At 34.8% G+C, this 26,164-nt stretch overlaps 4 long non-coding RNA genes across 4 annotated transcripts; 1 reads left to right on the top strand and 3 right to left on the bottom strand.

Annotated features, from left to right (window-relative positions):
* Positions 1-241: 241 nt before the first annotated feature.
* LOC146913462 (uncharacterized) lies at positions 242-1,100 on the bottom strand. The gene is made up of 2 exons (XR_015013598.1): positions 717-1,100; positions 242-614 (listed from the first exon to the last, which is right to left on the bottom strand). It is a non-coding gene; the product is annotated as an uncharacterized LOC146913462 (long non-coding RNA).
* Positions 1,101-2,643: 1,543 nt separating this feature from the next.
* Positions 2,644-3,467, bottom strand: LOC146913461 (uncharacterized). Its single transcript, XR_015013596.1, has 2 exons — positions 3,004-3,467; positions 2,644-2,902 (listed from the first exon to the last, which is right to left on the bottom strand). It is a non-coding gene; the product is annotated as an uncharacterized LOC146913461 (long non-coding RNA).
* Positions 3,468-8,167: 4,700 nt separating this feature from the next.
* LOC146913460 (uncharacterized) lies at positions 8,168-8,648 on the bottom strand. The gene is made up of 2 exons (XR_015016020.1): positions 8,514-8,648; positions 8,168-8,411 (listed from the first exon to the last, which is right to left on the bottom strand). It is a non-coding gene; the product is annotated as an uncharacterized LOC146913460 (long non-coding RNA).
* A 405-nt stretch (positions 8,649-9,053) lies between these two features.
* On the top strand, positions 9,054-11,133 carry LOC146913459 (uncharacterized). The gene is made up of 2 exons (XR_015013589.1): positions 9,054-9,441; positions 10,009-11,133. It is a non-coding gene; the product is annotated as an uncharacterized LOC146913459 (long non-coding RNA).
* The last annotated feature ends 15,031 nt before the right edge of the window (positions 11,134-26,164 follow it).

Below are 26,164 nucleotides of genomic sequence, written 5' to 3'. Positions count from 1 at the left end.
GTTTACATGCGTGAACAAGAATAAATCAAAGTGCGAGGGCAATTAATAAAGGGGAACTTCTACGGTACACCTCATAAATTGAGGTGTACCGGTACTCTTGCTCTATAAATTTATAAATTAACAATTATAAATTAAAAACCTATTTATCAATATTTATATTTTAGAAAACATCATTCCATACGAAAAAAAGACATCATTTCATTGTTTATAAGAATCGTATTAAATTTTTAACATTTTCTCATGACAAAAATAATCAATATTCTTTATTATGAGTAATAAAAATTCAAAAAAAGTAAATTTTATTTCGTCGAAGCTTTTGGTAAATAAGATTTAATTATTATAATTGTCAATGATGATAAATAATTTTTTTCTTTAAAAAACAACTCATTTAATTATTAATTTAACAATTTGGTGTACCTGTACACTCAAATTTTTGGATGTATATACCGTATAATTTGCCTTAATAAAGTTAAATTGTTATCGGAACATACATTTACAAACATTTTCCAAGCACTTTGGAAGATGAAATAATATAAAAGGCTTGTTGTCAAAGAAATATGCTTCGGGACACATTTGTCTTGGACAATCCCGGCCATGTTCGCAACTAACTATCACTGTCAAGTCAAATAACAATAAATGAATGTTGTTAAAGAAATGTGAAATATTGTGTCTAACATAAAGAATAATACGAGAAAATAATGTTAAAAGTTACTTACTTCCATTGGTTACCATGAGAAATAAAGAAAAATATATTATCAAAGCATAAACATATGATTCAATTTGAGCCATGTTTTTCTACATGTATATCTAAAATATGAAGTTTTGTTTAAACATTTTATAAGTAAAATTTAATTCTTTGGTAACATCAATTAAAAAGTTTCCCCTCAATAAAAATCAATTAAATAGTTTTTTAATCACTAAAGAGTTGTAAGAAAGGTTTTATTAAATTTAAGTTATTGCTAGATGTCTCTAATGTAGATCAATGTGACATATTTGTCCTCTAGCTCACTAAATTGATCACTTAAACATAATAAAGATCTCAAATAAAACTTTTGATGCTCGTTAAAGAGAAATTATAGTGATGGACGATGAATATATTGTTTTTTTAACTTTGATAATTATTCATCGAAGAGGTAAACACACATTTATTTATAGATTAAAATTATAATATGATGATTTCCTTTTGGTTTAAAAAATGATACGATCATAAGTTAATGCATATCAGATGTGAATATTGCTTGAATTTTTTTGGTGTTGATGTCGACCGTACGCGTCTGATTCCTCAGGAAAAAAGGCGCAAGTAATCAAAAGTTCGGTCAAAAGTTAAATAAAGTCTGTTCAAAGAATTGTTTCCACTTGAAATCGAATTCAGGTTGTCCCGAACAATTCTTTTTAGGAGGAGCTATTTAACCACTTTAGTCAATGCACGAGTTGATCAAAGTGTTAAATAAGTTTTTGTTATGTATAAACATACCATTTTCTGTTTTTAATTCCTTTAAACAATTTCTTCAAATAATGATCCGTCAAATGTTTCTAGCATAGTGTATATATGCACAATTGTAAGTATTGATAGTGTATATACAGGGACTCTCTCTTGAGCTAACGTGTCCCACGATTAAAATAAGAAATAACGTAGATAAAATCTCTTTCTTACAAACACTCATGAATGCATTAACAATCTCAATTAAATTTTGCTTCTTCAATGGTGATTTTACGAATTTTCAGTTTCTGTTTGTCGCTTTATGATTGGAAATTGTACTTCGATTTCATGTTTTTCTTCAGTTTTAGAAGTATAGTGTATGTAAACTAAGTTTACGCAAGTGTATGTAATTTAGGTACATAATAGATGTATCCTCTCGATGAAGAAAAAGGAAAAGCAACTGAAGTGAACTACCAAAATTACATAAACTAAATGACATACAAATTACATACATTTTCATAAACTTGATTTACATACACTATATATTTTTTTTCTAAGCCAGGAGAAATGACAGACATCAAGAAGAATCGTCGACATTCCAAGTAGGTTGGCACCCCGATGACCCTTCTATATCTTTTTTATAATGAGATTTAATTGATTTTTTAATTAAAGATTCAAATATAGTACTCCCTCCGTCCCATAATACATGACACAGTTGACCCTATTACGCATACCAATGCATAATTTTGAGCTTAAATATCTTGAATAATATGTCAGAAAAAATTATGACAATTTGATATTTTGAAAATACTCATCGAGACGAATCTAACAACATCTCATATGATATTATTTATCTTTTTATATCAGTAGAAAAATATGGTCAAATTAAGTTAGGTCAAAATTGCAAATTTTCAAATGGGTCATCTATTGCGGGACGGAGGGAGTATAAAAAATAGAAAATTAAAATTATAAGAGTTTAAATGAAGGGTATGATCGAAAGATATCAAGTCCAAAACAATATATCCTCTTTATATATAGGAATAGATAATCTGAAAATGATAATAACAAATTTTAGGGAACTAGACCGAAATTCAAGAAAAAAGAACCAAAGACTTTCAACATCTGCTTTATTAAAAACCTTCTTAAGATAGCTCAATGAGATAAAACATGAGTATGATAAAAAAAATGCAGAGCAACTAAACAACACAATGACAAGAGAATCATAAATCAAAGTCAAGGGGAAATTATTAATGTGCCAATATTATGGCATAGAAATAAGGTATACTCCTATAATAATACATTCTTCATCTCGTGGAAGATACTTAGAGCTAAAAGAAGCATAAATCAAAGTGCGGGGGAAGTTATTAAAGTAAAATGGTTACAATTAAACACATTTACAAACATTTTTAAAGCACTTCGGAATTTGAGTAAGGAGACACATATTTTTTGGACAATTCCGGTCATGTTTGCAAAGAATATCCACTGTTAAGTCAAATAACAATAAAGGAATGTTGTTAAAGGAATATAAAATATTATATCTAACATGAAGAAGGAAATAAAAAAATAATGTAAAAGTGACTTACTGCCGTTGGTTACCATGAGAAATAGAGAAAGAAACATCATCAAAATATAAACAAAGTTGAGACTTTGAACCATATTTTTCTTCATGTATGCTTAAAATATGAAAGTTTGGTTTAAACATTTTATAAGTAAAATATAATGCTTTGGTAACATTAATTAAATAGTTTCCCCTTAATAAAAATCAATTAAATAGTTCTTTATCACTTAAGAATTGCAAGAATGCATCTATTGAATTGAAGTTATAGTTAAATATCTCGATGGTAGATCAATGTGGTATGTTTATTTATTAGCTCACTAAACTTACCTGTTAAATATAATAAAGATAAGAAAAACTTTTGATGCTCATCGAAGATTCATTTTTTTTATTAAAGGACAAAATCCCAAAATCAAAGAGGACCAATGAATAAAATTAGCTTTATAAATAATGATTAAAATTACAATATGATGATTTTTTTTTTTTTTTTTTGTAAAAATGATACGATCATAAGTTTTTTTTTTTTTTTTGGTAAAGATACGATCATAAGTTAATAAATATTAAATGTGAAAATTGCATGATTTTTTTTTTGGTATTAACCTTTAGGTTCTTGGGAAAATATTTATCATGATAAATATAGGTTATGTATTTATTATTGACAAATATTTGTACCATTTTTTATATATTTATTAGTGATAAACACTTCGTAAAAATAAACCGCGATAAATACTTGTCTCGTACTTGTCCATTGTTTCTTAATATTTATTACCGACAAATCGTAAAAATAAACCGCGATAAATACTTGTCTCGTACTTGTCCATTGTTTCTTAATATTTATTACCGACAAATATTTGTCTAATGTTTTCTTGATATCAATGATAAATATTTTTCCAGACAATAGTCTCGTATTGTGTTCTTTTATATTTTTTTTAGTGATATATACTTCTTTCATATTTTATTTTATGTATTAGGGACAAATATTAAACCTTTGTTTTTTCTTTATCTATGAAAAATAAATGTGTAATGTTTTTTTTTATACACAAGCGACAAATATTTGTCATTTGTGTTTAATATTTATCAATGATTAATATTTGTCTTTTTTTAAAGTAGTAATAACAAATATTTGTCTTGTGATTTATGACGACCCAATTTTTCAAACGTTAATTAGCAAAATTCTTAGTGAAAAGACAAATATTTTTTTTCCTTTGAATGTAACAACATCCCAGACTGCTTTCAGCATTGTCGACTGACCCCACAAACCGACACGAGTCTTTTCAGCATGTTTTGTTCTCACTTGCATGCTTACCGGGAAACTTTCCGGTAGGTTACCTATCCCAAAATTACTCCAAGTCAAGCACGCTTAACTGTGGAGTTCTTATGGAATGAGCTACCGAAAAGAATATACTTCTTGTTGATATAGGGAGTACCAAACAATTCTTATAAACCTTCCCTCAACCATGCCGTCCCATACCCGCACGGCCTCAGAATCTCTCTCATTCCGATGTGATTCAGTTTTGCCTAGAAACATGCAAGGAGCCGGACCACTCCCCGCCCTCATTAGCCTCGAGCGTTACATGCCCACCAAGCGGAGCCGTTACATTGAATTAAAAAAGTAATGTAAAACTCATCGACTTTAAAATAAACCAATAAATAAGTTCCTATTTGAATTTTCAAACTAGTAAATCATAGTTGTTGTACATTAATATTCTTAAGAACAAGACACTTGGCCTTTTTCTACTCAAGACTAAACCTATCTGGTCATAGTTCATGAATGCTTGCAAAAAGTTTTCTCAACAAGGTTAATACCAGTGTCAGAATATATCAAGCCTCCAAATATGCACCACCGTTTTATTTTTGTCTTCTTCTACTAGATGACTTTGCCTCCCTGGCGCCACTGCCGAATAGGAAAGATGGATTGACGGTCATCTGTCCAAAAGTAAGGGTCATCTTCAACTAACAAACATGATACAAAAAGGCATGCCACATAGATTTCATGACAATAAAAATAAATGAAACGTACATGACACATTACTCTAGTCTCATAATCACCACCTCTAACACCATGTTACAATCTGACTAAAATGTGTTAGTCCCTATTGGTCAATCTATATGCCGATGTTCATGATCCGAATTTCACCTCTATACGGAGCCAAATGTCCCACCATTAGACAATATACCCCAACATTAGGCAATACCCCACCGTTGAGTAATAACTCCTAAAAATTTAATGTCCAGTACCCAACGTTGGCTATTATTCTGAATCACTTAATGTATGAATGAATTGTCAATACCCCACCATTGGGTATTAACTCCTAAAACTCGATGTTCAGTTCCATACCATTGAGTAATAACTCCTCAACTCAAATGTCCTGCATCCCACCGTTGGATATGGTTCTGAATCACCATTTTAGTAACTAATTAAAGTTATTCCCCATTAAATAAGTAGTATTCATGTTAAAATAACACCACAAGAATAATTGCCACAACACAAATAATAACGCATAGTATTCATACCAAAATAACTCGACAAAGATACTTATCACAATACTATTATATATAACACATACACATAGGAAAACGCATGGATTGATGCCGTTACCTTCGCAACAACAATTCTTAAAATCTCCTTGCAACGGTCTTTTTTTCCCACTATCTCTATATATATACCTTCACAATTAAATATTTACTATCTTAGTTTCAAAATTCACTCACTCATAATCTTAATTTACTCAAGGCTTGGGTTGGGTTAAGGTATAATTCACTACTACTCTCTCACTTAGTTATATTTGTTTTTGACATGATACCTTTTCAGCTTATGTTTTAACATGCATGGTTCATTTTAACCCATATCCAAACCTGAATCTATATATATTTATTTATTTTTCTTCTTTTTAACTCAATATGGTTTTGACATGACCATTAAAAATTTGAATAGGACTTATATTCAAGGTAACTAATGTATACAGTATTTGATTACATATCAGAAGATAATTGTTGGAAAAGTGCCTTCAAATTTGTGAATGGATGAAAGTTCCAAATCTTGACACGATTTGGGTGGCGTGTCACGATTTTCGTGGCAGGGAGCATGTTTTTCCTGAGTCGTACGCATCATCCGTGACACGATTTTGTCAATCGTGACACGATTTTGACAGTGTCTGACTGCTATATAAGTGTTTCTGTTCAGATTTTGAAGGAGAGCTTGAAGTGAGAGAAACTTAGATTACAAAGGAGGTGACTTTAGGGTTGAGTATCTTTGTAGTGAGGGTCTCTTGGGTTGAGAAACATTGTAAACACCTTGGGTAGTGAGATTTCACCATTGGAAGGATAAAAAAACTTCCTTTTGTATTTTCTCTTAGGATTCCTTGTGAGTGTGGTGACATGAAAATGGGTAGAAATTAGGTCTTGTTCTTTTGTGAGCTTTTAAGCTAATTTCTTGTAACTCATAATTTGTATCACTTTCATCATAGTGGATTGGAGGGTTGCTCTCTCCCCCCACAGTAGGCCATATTGGACTGAACTGGGCTACCATCTTGGTGTGTTTGTTCTCTTTCTTGCTTTCTTATCTTTGTTGCTTTGATTATACTTGTGGTGATGCTTTACACTTAGTTTTAGGACTGTTTGTTGTTGTTGCTTGATGTCACTTTTATCCATTGATTACCACTACCTTTGCTCCACACATCTTTGTTTTCATTGATGTGATTTTGTTTGAATTCACAACAATAATTAATGTGAAACTAAGAGATACACTAATTATTAATAGACCAAATAATTCGGACTCCAATTTTTTAATATTTTTTTACAAAATTAAGACTCCAATTTAACACTTGACTAAAATTTATAATAACACAATTGTCACGAGGTTTTCTCTTATCTACAATACTTTCAAACTATACATGTTTGTTCAACTCCTACCAAGTGACTTATCATATCCGTAGAGCAAAGTTATTTATTTTTGTTAGTTAAGGTTACCATCTAAAGCAATAATCTAATTCTCCCATTTGTTAAATTTATACAAAAGTATATGCCGACACAAAAAATGAATTCCCTAAGAAAAGAAAAAAAAAAAAGAGAAGAAAAAAAACGAAATAAGGTAACACCAATCCTAATGAAACTCTATTTGAGGATATACCACATAAAAAACAACTCTCACTTTTACAGTTTATTCTTATACTTTAACTCAACTAGTGGCTGGTATTTATCTTCAAAATTGTTTTAAGCCACTCATATTTTTAAATTGACCTGAGAGTTATATTTTTAAATTGACCTGAGAGTTATAGTTTAGGAACTAAATTGATTTAAGATGTAACACAATTCAAGTCATTCTATTTCTCTACAATAAGTATCCCACTTTGCAAACTACATATTTTGAAGCATATGAAAACTAAGATTACACAATCTACATATAGGAGAGTTTGCACAATAAGGACTTTTTAATAAATGAGCAAAGAAGTTTCCATGAAAAGTTGAAAACTCACATTCGTTTCTCTGTTATGAGGTAAATATTCAAGGTAAAAAAATGTCATAATTTTCGCCTATAGGCTATGAGTATTTTCAATTGAAATAGTGAAGTTGTAATTGTTATTTAAGGTAATACTCCCTTGAAGTTTTGCATTTATGCTATGCTGGTTGATATGCATCAAACAATGTTATTTCTTATTTTTAAAATATGGTTGTAATTATCTCAAGAATATGTGTCTTTTTTGAAAGAATGAACATAACATAAATGGAACATAGATAATTTAGAATGCTTTGATCTTGGTTTCTAGTTTAGTTAAGACGCTATTTTGAGTTAATACCAAAGGTCAAAGCACTTGGAGCTGATTCTCTTGATATGGTAAGCTTAATTAACTAGTTTTGTCAGTGAACTATTTTCTACTTAAATCTCTGCATTCTAAGGATCACTTCTCGGTCTTTGTAACAACCATTTATGCAAAAAAAAAAAAAAAAAATCTCAGCATTTTTTTTAGAATGAATGTCTTTTTTCTCTTTAGGTGAAGGTAGTTTCCAAAAATGTGGACGTGCATCATGATCTATATGTTTGTTTATATAACTTCCATCTTTTGTTCTGGGGAAAAAGGTAGAGACGACCAAGACAAATGAAGATTTTTTTGAGGAGGATTGCAGTATGCTACCTAGCTAAGAGGATTTTGATAATGTTTCCAGGGACTGAATTGTACCTTAGAGATAATCAATCATGTGTAACTTCTTAGAGATAGTGGTTATACATTTGTAATATATGTCATACATATAACAATTACATACAATTTTTGATATATAAAAATTTGATTGCCTTTTTTGGCGCAATGAACGCACATTTACAAACACTTTTCAAGCACTTTGGACGATGAAATACTATTAAAGGATTGTTGTTAAAGTAAAATACATTGTTACACATTTGTTGTGGACAATGCCGGTCACGTTCGCAACTATATATCACTGTCAAGTCAAATAACAATAAATTAATGTTGTTAAGGAAATATGAAATATTGGGTCTAACATAAAGAATAATATGAGAAAATAATGTCAAAAGTTACTAACTTCCGTTGGTTATAATGAGAAATAGAGAAAGAAACATTATCAAAGCATAAACATAGTTGGGAATTTGAGCCATGTTTTTCTAGATGTATATCTAAAATGTATCGTCGATTTGATAACACCAATTAAATAGTTTCCCCTCAGTAAAAATCAATCAAATAATTTTTAATCGCTAAAGAATTGTAAGAAAGCACTTAATAAATTGAAGTTATTGTTAGATGTCTCTAATGTAGATCGATGTGACATATTTGTCCTTTAGTTTACTAAATTGATCAATTAAACATAATAAAGATCTAAAATAAAACTTTCGATGTTCGTCAAAGATTCTTTGGTTTTTCTCAATTAAACATAATAAAGATCCCAAAATTAAAGAGAAATAATAGTGATGAAAATCAAATTTTTTTTTTTAGCTTTATGCATCCAAGAGGTGAAAACACATTTATTTATAGATTACAATTACAATATGATGATTTTTTTGGTTTATAAAATGATACGATACGTAAGTTAATACATATCAAACTTGAAAATTGCATGATTCTTTTTTGGTGAAAACACCCTATCCCCAACAAGTATTTTTTTAAATTAAAATACAAATAATATTTAAACATGGTGTCACACCTTCTCATCATTTGAAAATACTCCAATTGAACTAAAAATAGTGGAGCTGAAATAAATTCAAAACATAGTCACATCATCTTAACAATTAAACTGAGTTCCAACATGAAACTCAAAATAATGTCTAAAAATTAAAAGGAAACCCCAATTCCCCAGTGTTACAAAATTATAGCAATGACACTAAATAATTTCCATTAACGATAAAAATTAACGAGAACGGCTCCACGCATCCTCCAAGACTCACAACTTCTAAGATTCTTCGTCCTGAGTATTTGTATCACACAGAGGTACATGCATCCAACCCGCAAAACAGGAGGTGAGCCTACATTCAAAAAAATACGGGTGCATAAACATTATGAGTAGACTCAAAGAGATAGCATACATAATACACAATTAACCATATACATTATCATCATTCAATAATCACATCATTCAATATTCACATCATTCAATAATTGTCATTTAATAAACCTCAATCAATCATCATCATTCATAATCACATTTGGTCACTCAAATTATAAACGATGACATTTATCATTTACGAATTCACATTCATCAATAAAATACATTTATGTATGCAATGATCCTAAACTCGACCAAATATGCACGTGATACTAAATCTACTCACCAATTTTGGATATCAAGGTATGTTACTGAATTTATCAAACTCATCTTTAAATACAATATCTTCAAATAGATAGATGAATCATGGTAATTGATTGTGGCTGTATGAGTTATCATGACCTTATTGTTTTTATATTTGAGGGGGAGTTACAATGACATTATTATTGTTGTTGTTGTTGTTGTTGTTGTTATTATTATACTCAGTGTTTGTCAAGTATGTACTCTTATTTCTTATCTTATAAGTTTATGGTATATGCAGTCATCAAGAAATTTGCTGCACTTGAATGGTCCAAAATTATCGAAGTTTAAAATTTGGAGATGTGTTCAAAATTCAAGTTTTATCTTGTGAACTATTTTCTACTTAAATCTCCGCATTCTAAGGATCACTTCTCGGTCTTTGTAACCACCCTTTATTGTTGAAACAAAATTGCATGGTTTGGACAATTCTTCTAAGGTTTTGATGATAACAAAGTATTAAAGAACAATTGTATATGCTAATATATGTTCAAGTGTACATGACCATAAATTAAAATTTAACAACGTCTGAGCATGTAAAAGAGCATCAGAAGCACTAGAGAAGCTCAAAGACAATGGTAGAAGATCTGAAGGAAGGTCAACCAGAAGTCAACGCCTTGGATAAGAAGAAAGGATGCTACTTTGAAGGACCTCCAGACACTGAAGTATAGAAGATCTTGAGAGACCTAGACTTCACGCCAGATTTGTCCTCTTCTGTATCTATCTCTATCAAAGTCTGATGGTACAGTTTGTCTTGTTCTAACCATGTGTAGAAACAAAGAACTTCAAGGATAAAGAGAATGAATGGATAATTCCAGTTTCAACAAATGAATTTGAAATGTCTAATCAACGGAATTATCCGTATCAGAAAAAGACCCAACATCCTTGATTTGAAGCTTCTCAATGACCCTTAATGCGCTGTCACTCAAATCCTTGCATATATAAGCAAATGAAGACTTGAAGAACATAACAATACTTTGTTAATTTAACTGTGCTCTTACTCTGTCAAATCAAAAAGCGCATAGAACACTTAAGAAATTCTTATTAAAGTTTCAATCTTAGAAATTCTAAGTCTTAGACTCTTGTTCTGAATTGTATTATTGTTTACACCTCTAACTGTATATCAAATGTAAGAACAAATATTGTTTATTTGTACACTCTTTAGATGTCTCTTGCTTTTGTGCTTAAGCATTGTAAATCTCTTTTAGTTTTAATTGAGTATTGAAAGTCTCTTGCTTGTGTGCTTGAGCATTGGGAAGTCTCTTGGTTGTGTCCTTGAGTATTTGTAATCAGTTGTGGTTATAGTGAAAATCCCTTAGAATTTTAAGGGGACTTGACTACTCCTGGATTGTATGAGGAACCGGTATAATTGCTTTGTGTCTGCTCTCTCTCTCTCTCTCTCTCTCTCTCTCTCTCTCTCTCTCTCTCTATATATATATATATATATATATATATATATATATATATATTTGTTGATATATCCGCTGCTATCAAATTCTGAGTCAAATTTAGACCAGTGCAAACACTTAGAAAATTTTGAAAAAGGCACTACAATTCAACCCAATTCAACCCCCTCTTGTGTTTTTCTCACCTTCATTTATGCATAAACAAATCTCTGTTTTTTTTAATGAATGTAGGCAATTTCCGAAAATGTGGAAGTGCATCATGATCAATCTGTTTGTTTATATAACTTCCATCGTTTGTTATGGGGAGAAAAGCAGAGACGACTAAGACAAATGAAGATTTTGTTTAAGGAGGATTGCAGTCAGCGGAAAAGCTAGCAAAAAATTTACGCAGGGGCCAACTGTAAAGAAACAATAAAATATTTTTAAAACCAATATATTGAATTTAAGGATAAAATATGTTTCTAGTCTGATAGATTATAATTTTTTAAGTTTAATCCTTACAACAGTTTTATTCAAAATCTTAGGAACTTAACTTAAAAATTGCAAGTGGTGTAGAGACTAAAAACAAATTTAATCCAAAAATTAACCAATACATGAAAAAATCACAATAATTTTTACTTATATGAAATGTAAATTAAATCAATAAAAAGGATAAAAATTGACTATTGTTTTTTTTTTAAACAGATGCAGAGAGCATCATTTCATTAGATAAAATAAAAACAAAAGAGTACAAAGAAGAAAAGGGGGACTATACCAAAACCTTTTCAAAAGGTACAAAATCTGAAGATGGGCAAGCCCAACCTATTCCTAGTGTACTCTCCTCTAATGAAATCAGGAAGTGAGTCAGACCAAAAAAATATCAGAAGAACGAAGGGTTAGCCCCAGGTTAGCAAGGCTATCAGCACAAGTGTTACCCTCCCTATAGATGTGAGTCACAATAAACCTCATGAATCTTAATCTAACCATACAATTCTGCCATCTATTTCTCAAGTTACAGGGCACTACTGAGGATGACTTGAATGCCAAGGTAACTAGCTGATAGTCTGTTTCTAGCAAAAAATTAACATAACCATTGTTATGAGCTATTTCTATTGCAGTCATAGCACCTACCAGTTCAGCATACAACACATTTTGAGCTCCCAAGAATTGAGTGAAAAATTGACTATAGTTATTTAGAAAAGTTGGGCAAAATGCATTTGAAGAAACCAATTTATTCCATAATTATCTTTTTTTTTTTAGCAAACCATAATTGTCCGTTTACTAAATTCATTATAATGTATTTTTTAATGTATACAAATAGAATATTTGTAAGAAACTCATTGTCCATTTAATTTGTTTATGACTGTTGTCTTGTTATTTTTATTGTTGAAAAAGTTTTCTTGTAATTGTTATTGAGGTTGTGTAACGCCCATACTAAACTTATCTAGAATATTTAGAATGTGCGCTAAATTTAGTTCTGGATACATTAAAATTACAATAATAAAAATTGCGACTGAATAAATATATATATCACTACAGGATCGTACATTTGCTGTATGAATACATGTCTGGAACCATAATAAATAATCTGAACTAGTACGACACGAGCATGTGAAAATATGTCATTCAGCCTCCTATATTGTCTCCTTGCCACGTACAACCTGCTGATCTGAAATAAAATAAAAGGGATTGGGGTGAGACGGGATGTCTCAGTGAGTTCCACCTATCCTAAGTTGTAGGCAATCTCAGGGAACCTAGGATCGCCATCTGTCTCTAAGCTCAACCCTTTTTGGGTTTATACAGTTTTGTCATGCTTAACTGAGCGATCGGGGGATAACTAGGATCGCTATCTGAAATACTGATTCAATCCTGATACTAATGCTGAAATCATACTAACTATTATAGTCATAATGTCTGTCATATTATGTTAGGAATGTTAGCGTTGAACAAACAATATTATCTGAGTTGATTGTATGGAATAAACCCAGGTGGAGTAACCCCGGAATTTATTCCACTCTGACCGGTAATAATTCCAACTGGCGGGAACCCAACTTACGGGGATACCGAACTCCTCTGATTATCGTGGGGTCATCCTTACGGATAGTGCCCGTTCCAACTGGCGGGAACCTTTCGTATCCAACTGGCGGGATATCGAAAGCCACGTTGTGGGTGTTACATGCCCACCAGCTTCAGCCTGGTTCGTCCCCGAACCACACCGTACTGGGAGAGGTCTGCTCTGATACCATATGTAACATCCCAGACTGCTTTCAGGATTGCCGACTAACCCCACAAACCAACACGAGTCTTTTCAGCATGCTTTGTCCTCAGTCACATGCTTACCGGGAAACTTCCCGGTAGGTCACCCATCCTAGTACTACTCCAAGCCAAGCACGCTTAACTGTGGAGTTCTTATGGAATGGGCTACCGAAAAGAAGATGCATCTTGTTGATATGGGTAGTACCTAACAATTCTTATAAGCCTTCCTTCAACCATGTAGTCCCATACCTACACGGCCTCTGGATCCCTCTCATTCCGATGTGATTCGGTTCCTCTTATTAACGTGGGGTCATCCTTACGGATAGTGCCCGTTCCAACTGGCGGGAACCTTTCGTATCCAACTTGCGGGATATCGAAAGCCACGTTGTGGGTGTTACAAGTTGGATGTATCAAACCAATATAAATAAATCTATCAATCATGTAGCTATAATTTTACTTTTTTATTTATGATAATTTGGGTAGCTCAATGTTTATTATTTGGGGTAGCTGGATATAAATACATATCAACCAATTAACGAATAATATTTTTTTGGGGTACCCAAGGCTACCCCTTGTGCATGAAAGCCTACTCCCCTGATTGTAGTATGCTACCTCGCTAAGAAAATTTTAATGTTTTCGCTGACTGAGTTGTACTTAGAGATCAGGGACGAACCCAGACATTTTATATTGGAGTGACTAAAGTATTAAAGGAACTATATATGTGACTAAAGTATTAAAGGTACCCAAGACTACCCCTTGTGCATGAAAGCCTCCTACTCCCCTGATTGTAGTATGCTACCTCGCTAAGAAAATTTTAATGTTTTCGTTGACTGAGTTGTACTTAGAGATCATGGACGAACTCAGACATTTGATATTGGAGTGACTAAAGTATTAAAGGAACTATATATGTGACTAAATTATTATAAAGTATTAAAGGAACTATATATTGGAGTGACTAAAGTATTAAAGGAACTATATATGTGACTAAAGTATTAAAGGAACTATATATATTAATAAAGTAAAAGTTTGACATGTTAAGCACAATTGAAAAATTGAAACACGGAGAGTTGAACTAAAGGAACTAAAGACACGACATTTGTTAAGGTAATATCTACCGCTAACACATATCCTTATTTATTAATTTTGTTACGTCTGCAGCAACTTAACCTAATTTTTTCCCGCTCATTTGCTTTATCAGGTTTGCAATTATTTAACCTAACAAATTTCATCTAAAAAAATGCATTGCACACCAATTTCATTCCTATCATCCTGCGTTTTTTTTTGAAGAAAATATTTTCTACCATGTCAATTTATTGGTCTCTATTATAGCTGAGAAAACCCGTGCGACGCACGGGTCAAAAGTCTAGTTATATATATTTAATTGTTTGCGCGTAGTATAATTATAAATTTGGTAATAATCTAGTGTGGCCTTAGCCATACTCATCCATATGGTGGGTCCGCCCTGTTAGAAATACTGGTTATACATTTGTAATATATGTCATATATATAACAATTACATACAATTTTTTATATATAAATTTTTTATTGGATATATTTGTAATTTCTTTATAATGGTATAGAATATTAAATATTATGTACAAACTATTTTTATTTTAATATATAAAAAATACCACAGTTTCATAAGAGCTATTTATAGCTACTATAAAACACCTAATTTATAGCACTTATCGGTAAAAACAGCTATCATAAACCACCTTCTTGTAGCGTTGAAGGTTTAAAGTGCTATCTAAAACAATCCTTAGATAGCGGTTAAAGGTAAAAACACTATCCAAAAAACATGGTGCTTTTAAAGCGCTATCTAAGGCAAAAGAAAGCGTTGTCTCAGCCCTTTTTTGGAAATTTGAACACACATTTGCAAACATTTTTCAAGCACTTGGGATAACGAGTTACTGGTAAACGAGTGTCGTTGAAGAAAAATAGACTGAGACACATATCTTTTGGGCAATCCCGGTCACGTTCGCAATATATCAATGTCAAGTAAAATAACAACAAAGGGATGTTGTAAAGTAATATGAAATATTGTGTCTATCATAAAGAAAAATATGAGAAAATAATGGCAAAAGTTACTTACTTCCATTGGTTACCATGATAAATAGAGAAAGAAACATTATCAAAGCATAAACATAGTAGGGAATTTGAGCCATGTTTTTCTACATGTATATCTAAAATATAAAGTTTTGTTTAAACATTTTATAGGTAAAATGTTATTCTTTGGTAATGTCAATTAAATAGTTTCCCCTCAACAAAAATCAATTAAATAGTTTTTTAATCATTAAAGAATTGTAAGAAGCATTTATTAAATTGAAATTATTGTTAGAAGTCTCTAATGTAGGTCGATACATATTTGTCCTTTATCCTACTAAATTGATCAATTAAACATAATAAAGAACTAAAATAAAACTTTTGATGCTTGTCAAAGATTGTTATACCCTAATTTTGAACCTAAAAATACTAACTCAATCCTTCTTTTTTTTGCATTACAAGTCATTTGATATGTCTCTGATCAATTGCATCTTTCTCTGCATTTTATTTCAATGTTATTTGCAAAATTTACATGCAAGGGTATTTTAGTCATTTCCTATGTCAATTTTCTCTCAGTCTTTCAAAATTTTGTTTGAGTCTTTTCAAATAGTTTGAATAAGTCTTCATTTCAATTCTATGTCAAAATTCATTTTTAAAATTGCATTTGAAGTCATTTTGAGTCAGTTTTGCCCCTAGGGGCATTTTGGTCTTTTCATGTGTTAAAACCCTGTTTAAATCCTAAAATTTGTCTCTGAGTCTTCTTATCTTGCTTGTATGAGTCTTTGCTTCAATTTCTGTTAAAAATCCATTTTTCAATTGCATCTGAGTCATTTTTTAGTCGTTTTCAACCCCAGGGGCATTTTGGTCATTTCACACAAAATTTCGGCAGAGAGGTACTTTAAAGTACCTCATTTAGGCCATTGGTTCGTTTTAGTCCATTTTGTCAAATTTTAGACGTTTCACTTTACGTTTAGTCAAATTACCATTTTTTATTCCAATTTTATTTTTAGTTTTTTTCTAAGTCCTAAAGTTCCTAAAATTGCACTTTGGTCCTTCATGTTATTTTATCTTATTTTAAGATCTTTTTTAGGTCAAATTTCGTTTAAGTTTTTTTGGTCAATTGCACTTTAGTCCCAAAGTTCCAAATATTGCAAGATAGTCCTTTTTGTCCAGGTTATTTCTTTTTAAGTTTTTTATTTTGCAGGTCAGTCCTTTTAATTCTCAAAATTGCAGGATGGTCCCTGGGTCCAAAATACAGCAAGGCCGAAGCCAGCTAAGCCAAAAATCCACATGTCAACAATTCATTGGTCCAACATCACACTTGGTGGCTTATAAATAGGCCACATCACCCAATGCAGTGCCAGAATCAATAATCACGCGCCAACTCATCAAACCACAGAAACAGAATCAAAACTTTCTCTCTCTTGGCAGTTAGATCAAAATTCAGAAACTACCAAGAACAACGAAGAACACAGTGAAGAACCCTAGAATTGCAGAACAAGAAATTGAATCAAATTGAAGTGAAATCACTACAATTCTCAGAGATTCACATTCGAATCTTCATCATCGAATTGAAAACTGCAATTCCAGCACAATTTCAAGGAAATTGTACGATCACAGTTCGAAGAAGAGAGAAGAAAGGGGAAATTGAAGCAAGATCACAGTTCGAAGAAGAGAAAGATCAAAACACCGATTTATTTTCGGTCTCGAAGCTTGCTCCAGGATCTTTCGTTCGAATCTCCAAACAATTTCAGGTATATTCAAGAAAAACCTTCTCGTTTTTGCTCGTATTCATCATCGAAGGTTTGAAATCAAGAATAAACGGTGAATCGAAGGAAAATTTTGAAAAAGATTCGAAGAAGTTCGAACGAAACCCTAGAAGCATGATTCGTCCAAGATTCACCGTTTATTTCATCAATTGAGGTTCAAATCCATCATCAGTGAAGAAAGTAGTTCGAATTACGGTTTTGCTTCAGAAAAATTTGAAAAGAAAGTTGAAACCCTAAAAAACGTAAAGATCCAAAATCAAACCTGTAAAAACATGTAGATCGAAACGTTTTGAACACTCTTCTTCAAAGAACTTGTAGATCGAAACGTTTCGAACTCTTTTTCTCCAAAAATGTCAAAATCGAACGGTTCGAACAACTTTCTTCAGAAAAATAGCAAGATCGAAGTATTTTGTGTCTGTTCTACGATAATTTGTGATTTGATTCATAGCTTATGGTCCAAAATCATGTTTGATGTATGAAAATCATGAAAGAAGCCATGAGAGAACGAGAGAGTCTGAAGAGAAGAAAGAGAAACCTAGGTTTGGAATGAAGGTGGACCGGTTCCGCCATTTTTATAAGAGTGTGAACCAGACCGGTTCACCTGAACCAGTCTGGTTCACCCTCAGACCGGTCTTTCTTTCATTTCTCACCGTTTGATGTAGTTAGGGATGACGTGGACGGTGTGATTGCATTGTTATGGTAGTCTGGATGTGCCTTATGGTGTGCCTTGCGTCCCTGGCCCTTAGATTTAGGTTTGTGATGAACTTGGATCAATCCAACGCCTCTGAGGCATCTGGATGGTCCAAGATCCATCAAGAACCTTGGGCCTGGGTCACTTCTTGCTGAATCCCTCGTTTTTGCTCATTTCTTGCTAATTACACCCCTGAACTTTACTTCCTGCACATCTTGTGCATCAAACTTTTTTGCAAAAATTCCAAAGTGTATTTTTCATGATTTCTTGTTGGTTTTTGGGTGTTTTTCTAACACTTTTGCAGAATAAAATTTAATAAAAATATGTATAGCTTTTTTTCCTTATTTTTGTTAGAACTAGCTATTTTCTTGCACTTTTTAGTCCAAAACCCCTTTAAAAATTCATAAAAAGGTCCATATAGGTTTCTTGATAAATTTGTAGCATGTTGTGATAATTCTTACATGATAAAATTGGTAAGAAATAAGGTGTTAATTTTTCTACTATTTTTGTGATACTTTTGTGCTAAGAAATAAATGAAAATTTGCTTGATTCCAATTCCAACCCTTGATAAATGTTTGTGGTCCATGATGGATGATTTTATGAGGATTTTTACTACTGTTTGAATGTGTTTTTGCTGGACATGTGCATGTGATGATTGGTTGCTTGCTTGGCAAGTTTTGTTTTGTGAATAAATGGTGCAAATAAGTCTAAATTCACATAAAAAAATGCAAAGTTTGCAATGACACTTGGATCCTCATTTTAAGACCTGGATTTTTATACCTTGAAAGCATGTTGAATTGTGAGGATTATAGGTCATACTCAAGTCTTGCATTGGTAATGGGATTTTAGGCCTATTTCACATTGTTTTGCTTGTTTTTTTTGACATTTGTGATGATAGCTTTGACTTGCTTTACATCTTGTGCTACTAACTCCTTTCATTTCATGTTTCATCATTTCATAAGCATTTCCATTTCATCCCATATTCATCTCTATTTCTTTCTTGCAATTTAATTTGTACCAAAATTAGAATGTAATAATTAGGAGTTCTTGTAATATTTTACTTTTATACCACTTTTAATTTCTTGGCAAAGAGGCCATAGAATGTATCTAGGGTGTGATGTAAAGGACAATGGACTCTAATGATGTACACCGACACAAGCACCGACACATGCACACACACCACCATAGCTAGAATATGCATGTTTAGATGTATGTTTAGGATTGTATGTTTAGATGTATGTTTAGGCTTTATACTTAGAAAAATCATTTTCCAAAAAATATGAACAAACTTCACCCAAATCTTTTTTACAATAAACCTTGGGGTCAAAACCCCATTGATTTTCCTTTTCATTTTCTTAATCAAATTTCAATAAACTTTAATCATACTTTGACTTGTTTTTTGCAAAATGACTAATCAAACCTCATTCTTTTCATAACTTCTCATGCCTTTAAGGCCTCTTTCTATTCTTCAAAATCCCATTTTCAAACTTAAAATCAACCAACAAAAAACAAGAACATCTTTGGAAGAGAACTACGGTGGATTTGATCCCTTAAACGGGTACGTAGGCAAGGAATCAAAATTCCTTCAATTCAAATAAAATAAAAATCCGAAAACATTCTTTTCCCTCCAATTCTTCATTTAGCAAATTTTAGGTGTAAATAACATTTCAAAATAGCATTTAAAAATAAAGCGCGCGCGTAGAAATTAAAGACGGTTCCTATAGGATACTATAGTCGTTATGGGTGCCTAACACCTTCCCGTAGCGAAAACAACTCCCGGACCTCGATTCTCAAGGGTTTTGCTTACTTTTTCCCTTCCCAAGAAAAAATAAGATATCACCGGTTAAAAAGGTTCAAACGTAATCAATGTTTGACACCCGGAAACCAAGATAAAACAGCTGGCGACTTCACTGGGGAGATTCGAGAGTTACGCCTAGTCTTTATTTCCACGCTTGCGCTCTTTTTACTTATTTCTTTTACTTGCTTTCCTATGTGAATAAATGTTTAATTTCTTGCAAACGTGTGGGGTGAGAATATCAAAAGTCCTGCACCCGGGCTGAGTGAACTTAGGATTTAGGGGGGATATAATCGACAATTCATTCCGGGGGTTGCCTCGTGTTTTGGATTATGCAATCAATCCCACATAGCTGAGGCATTTTGGGGGTGATGTTGTCGGCGCGTGTTGTCGCGTTTAGGCACTTTACTTCTAATTGTTCTATGACGCTATGAACCGTAGATAACCGAACCCATCCATGGCCATTTTCTAGGATGTAGTGCGGAGGCTAAACCGAGTGTTGTCTCGAGTTTTGGTCGTCACGCGATACTACACTCAAGTTAGACCTTCCACGTATAATCATGGAGCGAGTGTTGTCTCGTGACACCATGAGATACGTCGGAGAGGTTGCAACTTGGGAACCTTTTTAGAACCCGGTTACTATTATCCTAAAGCCCTAGATTCACCAGACACCGTGTCCACCCATGACTCCTCGACTTTGAACTTTAACCCACCATGTTTTCTCCGAACTTGAACATAATCATGCATTCATGCATACATGCATACATGCATAAACTTTTGTCATGCATTGTTACCGAAGGGCTTAGACAAGTTGAATTTGTAAACATTGTAGGAATGAAGATGACTAAGTCTTACAAGTTTAAGGAAGTGGATTTGGCTAGTTTGAGAGATTTGGCACTCAAGATTGAGGATCCGACTGGTTTCCGACGTCGTTATGGGGCTTTACTTCCTATTCTCCATACTAATGTGGATGAGAAGCTTGTGCACACTCTAGTGCAATTCTATGATCGGGGGTATCGGTGCTTCACTTTCCCAGACTTTCAGTTGGTGCCTACTCTAGAGGCTTATTCTTCCTTGATGGGTTTATCTATTGCTAAGGGGATACCTTTCTCAGGACCTGAAAATTCTCCTACTCCATTGGTTATTGCTAAGGATCTCTATCTCAAGACCACCGATGTCTCCAAGAATCTTGTTACTAAAGCACGCGTCCGAGGGTTCACTTCAGAGTATCTTCTTTGGAAAGCCAACCTCAATACCACTTGTCAGGACACTCTTGAGGCTATTCTTGCACTCCTCATCTATGGGCTTATTCTCTTTCCGAATCTTGATGGCTTCGTGGACATGAATGCTATTATGGTCTTCCACTCCAAGAATCCGGTTCCTACTTTGCTAGCTGACACATACCATGCTATTCACGATCGTTCCGACAAAGGTCGTGGATACATTCTTTGTTGTGTGCCTCTCCTCTATAGGTGGTTTATTTCGCACCTTCCGCCGTCTTTCCACGACAATCCGAGGAATTGGTCTATTTCACAGAGGATTATGGCTCTCACTCCTAATGAAGTGGTTTGGCTTACTCCCGCTTCAAGGGTTAAGGAAATCATCTTTGGTGGTGGGAAATTTCTCAATGTACCTCTTCTTGGTACCCGGGGTGGAATCAACTATAACCCGGAGCTTGCTTTGCGACAGTTTGGTTTCCCGATGAAAGATAAGCCCATCAATCTTGCTACAGCTCCTTACTTCTTTCACTACTCCAATGCTCCCACCGGAATAAGAGAGGATTTCATGCAAGCTTGGTCTAAAATTCGGAAGAAGGAGGTGAAGCATATGGGTGTAAGCTCCGGTATTGCTCATGAGGCCTATACACAGTGGGTGATAAACCAAGCTGAGGAGATTGGTATGCCTTACCCCTCTATGAGATATGTATCTGCGACTGTTCCCACCATGCCTTTGCCTCTGCTCCCACCTACCCAGGAGATGTATCAGGAGCATCTAGCTATGGAGAGTCGGGAGAAGCATCAGTGGAGAGCCAGATACTATGAGGCTGAGAACTTGATCATGACTTTGGATGGAAAGGATGAGCAGCAGACTCATGAGGTCTTGACACTGAAGAAAGAGTTAGCTAAGGCTAAGAGAGAGATTGAGGAGAAAGATAGATTGCTCATGAGAGACTCCAAGAGGGCTAGGGGTGCCCGTGACTTCTATGCACGATACTGCAGCTATGAGTCTGAGTCTGAGGATGATGCTTCCACTTCCTATGCTTGAGGATTTCTTTTCCCGTTGTTATTTCCAGTTGTTTATGTTGTTTTACATTTCAAAGTCTATCCCTTGGCTTAGCATTTCAAAGGGAATCGTCTTGTAAAACTATATGTTGGTTGTTTATTCCCGTTTATGTTGATTGTTGTTTAGTAATGTTTACGAGTTTATAATTTGTCTAAAACCCTTCGATAACCTAAAAAGAGTCTTTTTTGCATATGCATTAACACATTTCATGCATCATATGCATTCATTGGTCACAAAAAACTTCTCTCGTGCTCATTGCCTCCTGGTTTTGTCCGCCGCAGTCTGAAAAGTGGCTCGTGTTCGCAAAGTCTACCAACCAGATAGAATTCATCAGACAAGATTTCACAAGAGAAGGATGATGGCTAATTTTGAAGAAGAGAATGCTCAGCTCCGCGCCGAATTGGCTGCTATGAAAGAAGACTTGGCTAAGGCTCATGACGCTATGTCCGCTATGATGGCTTCACAAGAACAGCCAGCCACTTCTGTTCCAGTCACTGCTGAGGTGATTCCCTCTATCCCACTATCTACTGTGGCTACTGACGCTCGTTTTGTTATGCCCAACGGCCGTCCTTATGGCCTCTCAGCTTACTATTCTCCTAATACTGTTGCTGGTGTCTCTGGTTTTGCTGGTAAAGGACAGATTCCTGTGTCTACTGCCATGCCTCAAGTAACCACTGTTGTTACCGACCCTATTGTGCACACTGTGCAACAGGTGATTGATGTTGACACTCCGCGTGGACAAGATCCCGCAATGGAAGCTATGAAGAGACAGCTAAGGGAGTTGGCTGGAGAACTCCGTGAGGTCAAGGCTAGCCGGGGAAACAATGGTGCTCCTGCTAAAGCTCGTGATCTATGCTTGGTATCCCGATTTGAGGTTCCTAAGAAATTCAAAGAGCCAGAATTTGACAAGTACAATGGGACTTCTTGCCCACATAACCATGTTATCCGGTATGTCCGAAAGATGGCTAACTACGCCGACAACGATGCACTGATGATCCACTGCTTTCAGAGTAGCTTGACAGATGATGCAGCAGATTGGTACACTAGTCTGAGCAAAGACAACATTCATACTTTTGAGGAACTCGCTGCTGCTTTTGAAGGTCAATATGAGTTCAACACCCGTCTAAGGCCAAACAGGGACTCTCTCAAAGCCCTATCTCAGAAATCAGATGAAACATTCCGTGAATATGCTCAAAGGTGGAGAGGGGCAGCTGCCCGTGTTTCTCCTCGACTTGATGAGGAAGAGTTAACACAAACATTCCTGAAGACTCTGAAGAAGGAATATAAGGAGAGAATGATAGTCTCTGCTCCGAACAACTTCTCTGATATGGTTACAATGGGAACTCGCCTAGAGGAGGCTGTCCGAGATGGTATTATTGTCCTTGAGAAGGGTGAATCTTCAAACAGTGCACCGAAGAAGTACGGTAACAGTCATCATAAGAGGAAAGAATCTGATGTAGGGATGGTGTCTGGTAACCCGTCTGCAGCTGCTACACAACTGCCTCTGCCCTATCACTACATGCAGTACTCTCAAAATCCTTTCTTCCCACCATTCTACCAGCAATATCCTCTGCCACCGGGTCAACCACCAATGCCCGTCAATGCCATCCCTCAGCAAGTACAACAACAGCCACCTGCTCAACAGCAACGGCAGCAACAACAGGGTCCCCGACCCAAATCTTCTTTTCCAACAATACCAATGCGGTATGGTGAGCTGCTCCCAACTCTACTAGCTAAGGGACACTGTGTCACTAGACCAGGCAAGCCTCCGCCTAATCCATTGCCTCCCAGGTTTCGGCAAGATCTAACATGTGAATTCCACCAGGGTGCTCAAGGCCATGATGTCGAAGGTTGCTTTGCTCTGAAATATATTGTGAAAGATCTGATAGAAAAAGGACGTTTGACTTTTGAGAATAGTGTTCCTCATGTCCTTGACAATCCGCTTCCAAACCATGCTGCTGTTAACATGATTGAGGCCTTTGAAGGGGTTCCCGTTCCTCAAAAGGATCCCATGTTGGATGTCCGCAATGTCGTCACTCCCTTGGTGCCATTACATGTCAAACTTTGCCAGGCTTCTCTGTTCAAACATGATCATGATTCATGTTCAGAATGTCTGCAGAATCCTATGGGCTGTTGTGTGGTGCAAAATGATATCCAGAGCCTGATGGATGACAAGTACTTGATTGCCAGTGATGTATGTGTGATTGTGCCAGTGTTCCATGACTCTCCTGTTGAAAGTGTATCTCAGGCAAAGAATGTTGAGCCTTTGGTGATCAGGCTACCTGGTCCGGTATCTTATACCTCTACCAAAGCAATTCCCTACAAATACAATGCAACCATGGTTGAAAACGGGGTGGAGGTGCCTCTGGTATCCCCAGCTACAGTTGACAATGTTGCCGGTGAAGTTACAACTCTGAGAAGTGGAAAAGTCCGTCCACCCTTGTTTCAAAAGAAGGTGGTGACACCTATTGCCACCATAACTCCACCAGTTGTTCCTCCTGTTGACAAGAACACCGGTCCAGCAGGCCAATCTATTGAAGAGTCCAATCTGGACGAAATCCTGAGGCTTATCAAGAAAAGTGTGAAGGTGAGAAAAACACAAGAAGGGGGGTTGAATTGTGTTTTGAAAAATTCTTCGTTCCTCTAAACAACTGAATACACTGATCAGAAGCTAAGTGAGACAGCTTCTGAAGTGATGATCAGAATCTAAATGCAGCGGAATAAAACAGAGAGAGAGAAGAAGAACGACACAAAGCAATTATACTGGTTCCTTCCACAAACCGGAAGTAGTCCAGTCCCCCTTGCACTTCCAAGGAGATTTCACTATGAGTAATATCTGATTACAAATGCTCAAGCACACAAGCAAGAGACTTCCAATGCTCAAGCACACAAGCAAGAGACTTCCTTTGCTCAAGAACACAATCAAGAGACTTCCTGCTCAAGCACAACTGCAAGAGACTTCCTAACTAAACAAAATTACACAGAAAATTGTTTAAGGTTGAACACTTGATATACAATCAGAGTGCTCACAATACAAATCAGATACAGACTCAATGGACTTAAGAATTTCTAAGATATGACTTTGAGACACAGAAATTCTAAGTGAATGCAGAACAATTTCAGCAGAGGTTTGGTACTTGTGAAAATCTTGTGAGTCTTTCGTTCAGTGTTCTTGCATTACCAATTCTCTAGGTCTTCACTCCTTTATATAGAGGTGTGAAAGAGACGTTGTGAAATTGCCAGCACACCAAAGAGTCGTTGTTGAAGCTTGATCTTTCACCAATGATCTTTTGCCTGATTTGGTTGTTGTCCTATGAAGAACAAATTTGAAATCCATTCCTTATCCAAAGGAACATCTATGCAGGCGAAACCGTATTCTGGAGCTGTTTTCTTGTCCTGTAGCGCGGACACAAAACAGAGTAGTGGAGAACGTGGTTGTACAATTCGTACAAAGTACAATGTCAACGCTTTCGTCCAAATTGCAAACACACGCCTTCAAACACCTTTGAAATGACCGTTGCAAACTCCACTAATCCTTTGTTTGTGTTTTCGAATCCAATAGACAGCTTTTGCATTGATGATTCTTCAATTCTTGATTCTTTGCAAATCCAGTTGATATTCAGCTTCTGGTGAAATGGCTTCTGATGAGGCAGCTTCTGATGATGCAGCTTCTGATGATGCAGCTTCTGATGATGCAGCTTCTGATGAGATGACTTCTGCAGCTTCTGATGATGCAGCTTCTGATGATGTGGCTTCTGGACCTCTTGTCTTCAGGAGCACTATTCTTCAGGAGCAGCTTACTTCAGGAGCGCTATTTCTTCAGGAGCAGCTTGTCTTCAGGAGCGCTTTTTCTTCAGGAGCAAGTTGCCTTCAGGAGCGTCCAAGCTTCAAATTTTTGTTGTTTCCATAGCTCTTTATTTACTCATTCAGAACCAATGATGATGTAACTTTATAATTATGGTCCTGTACACTTGAACAAAGATTAGCTAGTCCAATTTACAATTTTTTAATACCTTGTTATCATCAAAACTCTTTAAGGTTTATTGTTAAACACATTTTGTTCCAACAATCTCCCCCTTTTTGATGATGACAAACAAAAGTATTTAAAATTGGTCAATTGTTGTTAATCTAATTAACAAGTTGACTTTGGGGTTCTGAGGTTTGTAAGCTCAGAATCT

This window comes from Medicago sativa, chromosome 6 (genome assembly GCF_051527215.1).
Source record: "Medicago sativa cultivar Bolivia chromosome 6, Bolivia_mono, whole genome shotgun sequence".
Taxonomy (NCBI): Eukaryota; Viridiplantae; Streptophyta; class Magnoliopsida; order Fabales; family Fabaceae; genus Medicago; species Medicago sativa.
The sequence above is the reverse complement of the archived record's forward strand: the minus strand, read 5'-3'. Positions and strand labels throughout refer to the sequence as shown.